Source organism: Corythoichthys intestinalis, chromosome 9, assembly GCF_030265065.1.
Source record: "Corythoichthys intestinalis isolate RoL2023-P3 chromosome 9, ASM3026506v1, whole genome shotgun sequence".
Classification (NCBI taxonomy): domain Eukaryota; kingdom Metazoa; phylum Chordata; class Actinopteri; order Syngnathiformes; family Syngnathidae; genus Corythoichthys; species Corythoichthys intestinalis.
In genome coordinates this window covers 41,356,644-41,366,221 of record NC_080403.1, presented here as the reverse complement: position 1 = coordinate 41,366,221, position 9,578 = coordinate 41,356,644, and the positions used below count along the sequence as shown (strand labels likewise).

At 37.9% G+C, this 9,578-nt stretch overlaps 1 protein-coding gene across 5 annotated transcripts in view; it reads left to right on the top strand.

Moving 5' to 3' along the window:
* Window positions 1-2,031: 2,031 nt before the first annotated feature.
* The window catches only part of LOC130921680 (retinoic acid receptor gamma-A-like), a 95,732-nt gene continuing 88,185 nt past the window's right edge, over window positions 2,032-9,578 (top strand). The window contains exons 1-3 of one of the 5 annotated variants that reach the window (XM_057845866.1): window positions 2,032-2,240; window positions 4,688-4,722; window positions 9,067-9,089. The gene's annotated coding sequence lies outside the window, so the exon portion shown is untranslated. The remainder of the gene's footprint in view (window positions 2,241-4,687; window positions 4,723-9,066; window positions 9,090-9,578) is intronic. The other 4 variants (XM_057845868.1, XM_057845867.1, XM_057845864.1 and 1 more) reach the window with 4 other exon arrangements.

Below are 9,578 nucleotides of genomic sequence, written 5' to 3'. Positions count from 1 at the left end.
TTTCAAATAGGAGAACTTGCACAATTACTGGTTGACTAAATACTTATTTGCCCCACTGTATTTATACATGTTTTACGTTTTTTTTTTTTTTTTTTTTCACAAGAGACATCTCTGGGTTCTGATTCAGCTTAGCTACAAAGCACAACGCTAAAAATCAATTTCACAGCAATAAAACTGGCCACTGGGAGGCAGTAGCGCATTTGGTACGACCTGCAACCTGATTCAACAGAACGAACGGCCGGGCGCTGGACGACCGAGCAGAACGACTGGGACCACCAATTCAGCGGACAATGCCGTTGAGCCCGTGCTGCTCGCAGAGACAGGGACAGGTGGCGATGAGGGAAAAGTTTACCCGGGCCACAACAGCGTCATCTCTCAGTTAGTTATGTGTAAATAAATTGTTACTTTGCTATCAAAAGCTCTATTTGTCTTGTTGTTTATGTTATTTTTTAAAAGGACAACATTATTCAGATGTTTGGGATGTAACAAAGCAAAAAAATAGCTGTGTTGAGTTAATTATCGAGGGTTGATTGAATATTTGCTTGTGCTCATATATACCTAATACATATATTTTTTTAATTGATATAACCAGTAAATGATTATTGCTTGCTATAATAGGTTGTAGTATAATGTTTAAAGTGTTATAAAGTGTTAAAGAGGGTCGGGGTGACAACTGCCTTGCTTCATGACCGCAACATTGCGTAACTAGACCTTCTGGGACATCTTCAGCATCTTACGTCTAGACTTTCGAGGACATCTTCCATTCGAGGACATCTTCCATGGCCGCAGCGTTGCATAACTGAAGTGTCTGGGTCATTCTGACCACTTTATCTAAATGCTCTTGCTCACACACGTGTATTTAGTTAGTTCCGCCTACATGCTCACACATAGCCAATCAAAATCACATGGGTGTCTCCAGCTTGCTTTCCCCCTCCCTTTAGGGCAGCACCTTTCTGTGTTAGGACAAGCCCCTAATAAAAGAAAGAGCAAGGAGTTTAGTTTTAGATCAATTTTGGTGACTAAACAGCGTAATCTAGCATTTCACTGTCTAGTCCCTCCTTGCTCTCCTTGGCCAAGAAAACTGAGTGTCTTCTCTCCTTATTTTTGTGTAATTTTACAAATGTCTACCTAAGGATCTATTTTTGAACTTGACAAGCTGTGTTAAAGTCAAAGTTATGTTTCAAATGTATGCTTTAACAAAAAGCTCAATTTCTGTTTTTTCATCAGAAACTGGAAAATTGCTCAAACTAAGCTATTTTCTAATGATGATTTCTAAAGAATGGGAAAAGATATGAACTAACTTTTTTTCCAGCGGAAAGAAGAGAGTCTAATCTTTCTTTTGGTGGGTTCCATGTTTATATAGCAATCAAACAGAATTTTCTGTGGGCCTTGCAAAATCAGTCAAAAGCCAGTAAAACGGCTGGGAGCGAAGGGGGTTGCACCGGTGAAAATGGCTGGGAGTGAATGAGTTAAAAGAAATATTTTGAAATTTCACAATGAGAAATAAACCCATGAAAATTAAACAACAAAAGAGTTATTTAGCAGAATTTTTTTTTTTTTTGACGTTCAAGTTAAAATATCAAGGAAAAATGAAAGATTAAAGGAATAACGTCTATAATCCAAAAACTGTAGGTAATTCAAAGGTTCAATTAAAACGTTTGCATATAAAAGCCAAATAAATCTTGCACTGTAAAAGTTTGTAAAACATACTGTTCTCACAAATTACAAACACATGCAAAAGAAATGAACCTAAAAGTTAAATAAAACAGAATTGTGGTTGGGTATGTGATTCATTTGCATACCACGAGTAGTACTCATACATCAATTTGAGAATAATTGCTCTACATTGTTGAAGTATTCTCATGCAACAAATAGGCCTCCCATGTACTAGATAAAAATAAATTGACTTTGTTAATGCTTTGGTATCGCCCCAAAACAGTCATATTCAAGTATGAAAGCATTCAAATTTGTCAAAGGAATTCTAAGGTAATGATGTCTAAAAGGAAGCGAAATTTCAAGGATGCAGGTGCTTTTGCAGTGTGTCAAAAGGCACCCTGCAATTTGGCTTGGTTAGGAGGCCCTGACAGCTGACTCACAGTGAAATTACTCAGGTTGTCGCTGTCGAGTAGAAGCACAAATGAAGAGGCTTTTTGAGCAGAGTGAAATATAAAAGGTACGCACAAAGAACTGGAGGTGGCCTACCAGAACCACTGATTACCTGACAAGCACTGAAGCAAGAAGTAAGTAGACACAGATAAGGTTTGATAAATGTGCTGGGTGTTTGTTTTCAAATTAGAGAATATACTGCTGGACATGGTTGTGCTTCCGATATTGTAACTGCATCCATTGGAAGGGGAAAATCATGTTTCATCTTCAATGCTCAAGTGATCTTTTTGGCATAATAAACCAAACATGGGTTCTCAGCCCCAGTGACATTGTTTCAAGTGTTTTGTATATTATTATTATTTTATTTAGGTTCATAAGATTGTCTTTACTTGACATGGATTGCAATCAAAATCTTATGTAGTAGATTAAAGACCATATGGATAGACCCTGTTGCATGCCTTTGTTTTTTATGGGCTGGCACTGGTTGGAGTTACCAACCTGCAAGCATTTAGACAGTCACAGATACAGTACTTTTTCTCTAACATGCAGAAGCAGGTAACTGAAACCCCGGGGGTCAACTAGTCAGGTTTGATCTCATCATGGGGCTCCATTTAATGATTTCTTACTAGGCCAGTAACTGGTTTGATCTTCTTAGAAAACACCAGTAGCACAAGAAGAAGGGTACACGTGAATTAATTTGGCTAGGGAAACCATTGAGACAGGCTTGACAATACAGTATTGGAGTGGTGAAATATATTTATAGTGAGACTGTTTATTATCATGATGTGTTTATACCGTAAATTTGCAATCTATTGAATATTTTGCATATAATTTGTGACTACGCGTGGATCAGTCGCCCAATTTCACATGGTCTTTGTCATATCAAAGTCTCACTGGATTGGCATTCATATGAATATTTTATGCAAATGCAATACGGAGCAGGATTCCCACAAGTGTTTGAAATTCATGAAAGTGGTGTTGGGCTATTCAATGTTGAACGCATTTGAATTACGATTAAGGTGTGGGGAAATTATAACAGAAATTCCTAGTCTACTTGACTGCATGTAGAGCCGAACTACCAGTGGAAACCATCTTAGAGTTGATGTTTTAAGTGAAGCCATTAGCGGGCGGAGCTGTACTTTAAACATTGCTACTCTGTGCTTTAACTCTATGGACAAGTTTCCGAGGTACGTCCGCTTTACTTCCTTATGTCTGCGCGCAACTTCCGTTTTAGAATTTCTCCATCCAAAACAACAGTGGAGCTGGAGTAACATTACTCATCAAGATCCCTTAAGAATATCCTCAGTTGAAATCACATGCTTAACTTCTTGTCTGCAGCTGGTTTCCATTTAAGGCGTTAGGTTAGGTAGATCCACACTGGCGAATTGTAGCTACCAGCTGGTCGCTGATGAAAACATTCCACTTCCAACTATAAATATAAGCGCTTCCAAGAGATCACGCACAGCGCAGAAAGTCTCGGAGTGTCATCTACATCGTGCTGAATCCATTTTTGGAGATTTCGTGGGTTCCTCTGCTTTGATTTTGCAGTTTTAACTTTGTCAACAACACACTGCTTACTTCAACCACAATTCATGTTGTTCTTTCTAAACCGGAAGTTCGGAGCAGACATTTTCCAAGATGGCGCCGCCCATATTTCACTCAGGAAACTTGTCTATATATTCAGGATAAACGCACATAGCATCTATACATGAAGTAAATGAAAAGGGACTTATCAGATATCGTGGTGAAAATTGCATCAAAATGATGTTTGAGCTGTGAGTCTGCTCGTTATTCCAAATTGTTTTTCAAGCTTTCTTTCCTCAAAGCTGGTAACTATTGATATTATTGCAGTAAAATTTTAAAATATTTGAAATCAGTCTTTTATTATTATTTTAATTAATGTTACGTTTATTTTATTTATTCAACAGAAATACCCAAATAAAAAAATAAATAAATTAAAAAAAAGGAAGAAAAGGTAAAAAATATATATTCACCATTATCAGTATGGTAGAGCAATGGGTCAATATAAGTCTAACTGATCTCTTCTGAGAAAAATATATATAAATAAGTTCACCTGAAAAGTGTAGTGAAGATTAATATTAGTGTAACCCCAGTTCTATCAATTAGCTTATCGTTATTAGCAACATTGAGTTAGCACCAGGCCAAATTAACTTAAACTACTAATAAGATTTCATAACATTATTTCATTGTAAATGTCTTTTTAACTGAAACCGAGCCCAGCCAGAACATTTTTGCAGCACTTATACTCTGTACCACATCTAGCCGATGGCTAAACGTGGCATGGCATACAAACTATACCTAACACCAGAAGGGACATACAAACCTCAGTGGAAATGTCTGCATAGTTAAAAAATGTCCGCAGATACTCTGTGTGTCACAAATAAAAGAAAAAAAAAAGTAAATTATCAGGAGCAACAGAATGTAGCGGTAACACTGCCGTATGCTTGAGTATTTGAGATTCTGTAACTCTGACAAAGCCCTTCATCTTCAAAGTCGAAATCATAAGTGTTGTCAGTCGAGTCTAAGCAGGATCCAAGTTTTATCACCTTCTCATCCTTAGGGAATTCATTCAGGCTGACGTCTTCTTCCACTGAGGTAGGCGGGGGGTTATCTACACCCATAGACTTCACTATCAGTTGACGGGACATGGGGCTCGAGGCCGATCCGTAGGGGGCCTATTCTCAAAAACTTAAAATTCAGATATTTCCAAAACTAAAGCCGGTAGCGACCTAAAACCAAAAAAGGCACCTCCCTTAGGCACATACTAGTCCTTCTCAAAAAATTAGCTTATTGTGATAAAATTCATTCTTTTCTGTAATGTACTGATAAACATTAGACTTTGATATATTTTAGATCCATTACACACAACTGAAGTAATTCAAGCATTTTATTGTTTTAGTATTGATGATTTTGGCAAAAAAGTCAAGAAAAAACACACTTCTCAAAAAATTTGCATATTTCATCCGACCAATACAAAAAAGTGTTTTTTTAATACAAAAAAAGTCAACCTTCAATTAATTATATCTGCTATGCACTCAATAATACTCGGTCGGGAATCCTTTTGCAGAAATGACTGCTTCAATGCGGCGTGGCATGGAGGCAATCAGCCTGTGGCATTGCTGAGGTGTTATGGAGGCCCAGGATGCTTTGATAGCGGCCTTAAGCTCATCCACAGTGTTGGGTCTGGTGTCTCTCAACTTCCTCTTCCCAATATCCCACAGATTCTCGATGGAGTTCAGGTCAGGAGAGTTGGCAGGCCAATTGAGCACAGTAATGCCATGGTCAGTAAACCATTTAATAGTGGTTTTGGCACTATGAGCAGGTGCTGAAAAAGGAAATCTTCATCTCCATAAAGCTTTTCAGCAGATGGAAGCATGAAGTGCTCCAAAATCTCCTGATGGCTAGCTACATTGACCCTGCCCTTGACAAAACACAGTAGACCAACAACAGCAGCTGACATGGCACCCCAGACCATCAGTGACTGTGGGTACTTAACACTGGATTTAAGGCATTTTGGCATTTCCTTTTCCCCAGTCTTTCTTCAAACTGTGGCACCTTGATTTCCGAATGACATGCAAAATTTGCTTTCATCTGAAAAAAGTACTTTGGACCACTGAGCAACAGTCCAGTGCTGCTTCTCTCTCCCAGGTCAGGCGCTTCTGCCGCTGTTTCAGGTTCAAAAGTGGCTTGACCTGGGGAATGCGGCACCTGTAGCTCATTTCCAGCACACGCCTGTACACAGTGGCTCTGGATGTTTCTACTCCAGACTCAGTCCACTGTTTCTGCAGGTCCCCCAAGGTCTGGAATCGGCCCTTCTCCACAATCTTTCTCAGGGTGCGGGCACCTCCTTTGGTTGTGCGTTTCCTGCCACACTTTTTCCTTCCCACAGACTTCCCAATGAGGTGCCTTGATACAGCACTCTGGGAACAGCCTATTTGCTCAGAAATTTCTTTCTTTGACTTAGCTTCTTGCTTGAGGGTGTCAATGATGGCCTTCTGGACAGCAGTCAGGTCGGCAGTCTTGCCCATGATTGCGGTTTTGAGTAATGAACCAGGCTGGGAGTTTTTAAAAGCCTCAGGAATCTTTCGCACGGGTTTTGAGTTGATTCGTTGATTCAGATGATTAGGTTAGTAGCTTCTTTAGAGCACCTTTTCATGATATGCTAATTTTTGGGGATAGGGATTTTTGGTTTTTCTTGACTTTTTTGCCAAAATCATCAATATTAAAACAATAAAAGGCTTGAACTACTTCAGTTGTGTGTAATATATCTAAAAAAAAATATGAAAGTCTAATGTTTATCAGTACATTACAGAAAATAATGAACTTTATCACAATATGCTAATTTTTTGAGAAGGACTAGTATGAGTCTCCATGAGCAGTGACATCAAGTATAACAAAACTTAAAATGGCTATAAAATTCTCAAATTTTACGCTAGCTGCACAAAAATCAACAAAAGCAGAGATAATCACCTATATTTTCAGGATCAATAGAAATAGAAAGTTTTTGCCTAAAATAGCCACTTAGGTTTTTTTGTAATTTAGTGCAAGTTTTCAACAGCTAATAAATCATTCCATTTTCACATCGGAAACTTAATACTTGACGAAAACATGCAGAATCATCTTAATTTTACTCAACAAAAGAAAAATTTGCATTTTTCTATATACAATGATAATTAATTTAGGTTTGATTCTGATTTTACTATTGCCTCAGCACGTCTAGCAGGCTATCTGGCCCTCATCATTTTTAGATTGAAATGTTACATAAAATAAAACACGTAAAATGCGTTTTTTTTTTGTTTTGTTTTGTTTTTTTGTATGGACGCAGAAATGTCATATATTACTCATTTTTGCCCAAAAAAACGGGCAGTTGGCCGTAAATTACCTGATCATTTGAATGTAAAGTTATGCTATTGTGTATGGATGCAATATGGCGGCCATCACAAAACAAAGAGCTTTTTATGAAGAAAATTCTTATAGAAGAAATGCGTACATCCTGGAATTTCTATAGATATTAACATAAAAGTCATAGTCAAGATTCTTGGTTAAAAGCAAAAAAACAGGCAGTTTTCATTCATTTTACATAAATACTGTATTTCAAGCTTAAGTTACGCTATTGTGTATGGATACAACATGGCGGCCATCACAAAACAAAGAGCTTTCTAAGTTGAAAGAGCTTTTTAAGTGTAAAGTTCATGTTTAAAAAAAATGCGTAAATCCCAGAATTTCTATAGATATGAACGTAAAACAGTCTACATTCCTGGTTAAAAGCAAAAAAACAAAAAACGGGCAGTTATCATTAATTTTACGTAAATATTTCAAGCTTTGCTATTTTTTTTCCCATTAACATTTTTTTCACAACGCTTCAAAGTGCATGCATGGTGTTATTTTACATAATAATTACCTTCAATCCTCGACCAAATCACTCTTGAGACACTCCTGTCTGCTTGTATGCAGTGAAACTTTCATCCTTTTCCACCTAAATCCAGCATTTGAACGCAACGTGTGTTTGAGTTTATAGCAGTGAAAGCTGCACGACGCTCTGCCTGGCCTTCGGGAAGGCGTGGCGAAATGTTTGTAGGAGCTGTCTAGTCAACTGATGGTAAAGTCTATGATACACCCAGCCTTGATTCATCTGTTTTGCATATTTGATTATTTATGCATTCATATTCTGCACCAGTTATGGTCATGAGAGTTTTGGGGGTTCTGGAGCTTATCCCAGCTTACTATGGGCAGGAGGCAGGCTACATCCTGATCTGGTTGCCAGCTAATGGAGGGAACATATAGAGAAACAAAATTTTATTAAACATCTCAAATTTGTTTGGAAAAAAACATGTTGAGTTCAATAGTAATGCATAGTAAATGTTGCATTTATCCCTTCACTGATGTCATCAGGCTGATGTGTCAATAAAGCAGTCCGAGCCCAAAAAATGGGTGTCTCATAATGTGCTAAAAGCCGTCACAAAAGCCCCCTGAGTTTTCAGCGGGTGGATTTTAGTGCTGACATCATTTGACATACAGACCTAGAACATAAGCGCCAATGTTCAAGTCAAACAACGGTCACTTTATGAGTGGCATATAATATATATTTTAGGAGGTGTTGTTTAATGACTGTGTCCGTCACGCAGTCAGAGGTTCGAGATCAAAATCTCATCTCTGACAGTACATTGTGGGATATGAATGTTCTTCCTTTGTGAATGTTTTCTCAGTGTGTTTTCTCCCGCATTCAAAAACATCATGTTAAATTAATTCAAGATTCTTGATTGTGAATGGTTGGTTTTCTATAGACTGGTAACCACTCTACGGTGTACTCCACCCCTCAACCAAAGTCTGCTTTGATAAACTGAATGAAGGGACAGACAACACTTAGAACAAATTACCTTAATGCAAAAGACGTTAGCTAAAAGCACTTACGTAAGTATACAAATCGAGAATTTCTTCAACCTCTAAAGGAGAAAATGACACAGTTTACGAGCGCAGTCGTTTTTTGACATTAGTTGCACTCATACACATACACAAAAATGGACTGGCGCATACGATTATGAGTATTCATGACGTCAAGAGGGTAGGAGGGCAACCTGGGCTTCATTGGCTAATGTAGTACAAGCATTGATTAAATGTCTGCTCCCATGTTTTTCGTCACTATCAAATATCAGACAAAAAAAAATCTGTGTTTTTTCAATCTTTTAAGCCAGTGTTGTTTTTGTCAACGATGACTATAACGAAAATATTTCGTCGACGAACAATTTTTTTTACGACGACGTGACGGTAACAAGCTAAAAACGCGTCTTGAGAGACTAAAACATAACGAAACACAAAAATACGCCAGAACTTCCATCATGTGTAGTTAGCCTGCATCGTAGCAGTGTCTGGTTGTGTGACATGTCACGTGCTGCATTCCCCCATCCCCAGCTCACTGGTGTCCTCTCCTCTCCTCTCCAGACTTGCTTGTTTTGCAACACAAGGTAAGATTTGTCTTCTTAACTTGGCAACAGAGAATATGCAATATTGCTTTAGCCTTTGAAAGTCTGTGCTGACTAATCATCACACACTAAAAGTAACTCGTAGCATTAGCATTAGGCTAGTGATAACGGCGAGCATCCTCCTAAACTCTAAACCTTTTTTTACACACAGTACGTGGCGTCCAGGTGGGTATAATTAGTTGAAAGTAATGTACTGTTTTGCTTCTTAGAGAGTATTATCACCAGGAAGTTGGCGTTGTCCTTATGGATGCTACAACATGTGCTCATCTGTCACTGGAAATTGTTGGGATTTTTTTGACTAACACTTTTGAATTTTAGAGACAAAAACATTTTCAGTAAATGCCGACTAAAACTAGGCAAAATTAGTTGAATTTTCGTCAACGAAAACTAAACAAAGACAAACGAATTTTGAAATGACGAGAATATGACTAAGACTAATAAGTATTGTCGTCCAAAAGACTTAGACCAAAA